Raw genomic sequence first — 854 nt, 5'->3', positions numbered from 1 at the left:
GTGTGTGTGTGTGTGTGTGTGTGTAAAAGATATTATCTGTAATCTCAGATCAAATCTCATGGTCTTTATCAGCAGAGATGCTGAGTTGTCATGGAGATGGGTCACCTGATTACATCAGTAACTTTGGTCATGTGATAACAGGTGGTCACATCCAGAGGGCAGCAATGTTTAATCAACTTGGCAAACTCCATCTGCTGATGAAGATCCTGAGATTTGGCTGAAAGCTCAGGTAAAAGCTGGCGAGTCAACCTTAAATTAAGAATTTCTTATATTAAGCTGATTTTTCTCAAACTAAACACCAAAAAAGAAAAATCAGACCAACATAATATAAGAATTAAAAGCTCCACTTTGAACAGACTTTAAGTAAATTTAAGAACACTGTGATGATAACACTTCTCCTAAAACTTACCAACATTTCCAGTGAGGGAAACAAGGCAGGACAGAGTTCTGCTGTGGCCCCGGGCCCCCAAATCACTAAATCTGCCCCTGATAATAATGAAAGCACAGCGTCAAGGGGCTGGATGAAAGGAGAGACAAGGAGCGATTCGTCCTCGTATTTATGAGGAATCCCATCTAAAGTCAAAAACTAAAATAAAGTATTGTGTAGAAGTCTAAATACTTCAATTGCACATTTTGACAAATAAAGGCCTGTCTCAAATAGAGGTCTATCTCAAATAGAGACCTGGTCTCAAATAGAGGCCTGTCTCAAATAGAGGTCTGTTTCAAATAAAGGCCTGGTCTCAAATAGAGGCCTGTCTCAAATAGAGGTCTGTCTCAAATAAAGGCCTGGTCTCAAATAAAGGCCTGTCTCAAATAGAGGCCTGTCTCAAATAGAGGTCTATCTCAAATAAAGG

The sequence above is a fragment of the Epinephelus moara genome, chromosome 16 (assembly GCF_006386435.1).
Source record: "Epinephelus moara isolate mb chromosome 16, YSFRI_EMoa_1.0, whole genome shotgun sequence".
Classification (NCBI taxonomy): Eukaryota; Metazoa; Chordata; class Actinopteri; order Perciformes; family Serranidae; genus Epinephelus; species Epinephelus moara.
The sequence above is the reverse complement of the archived record's forward strand: the minus strand, read 5'-3'. Positions refer to the sequence as shown.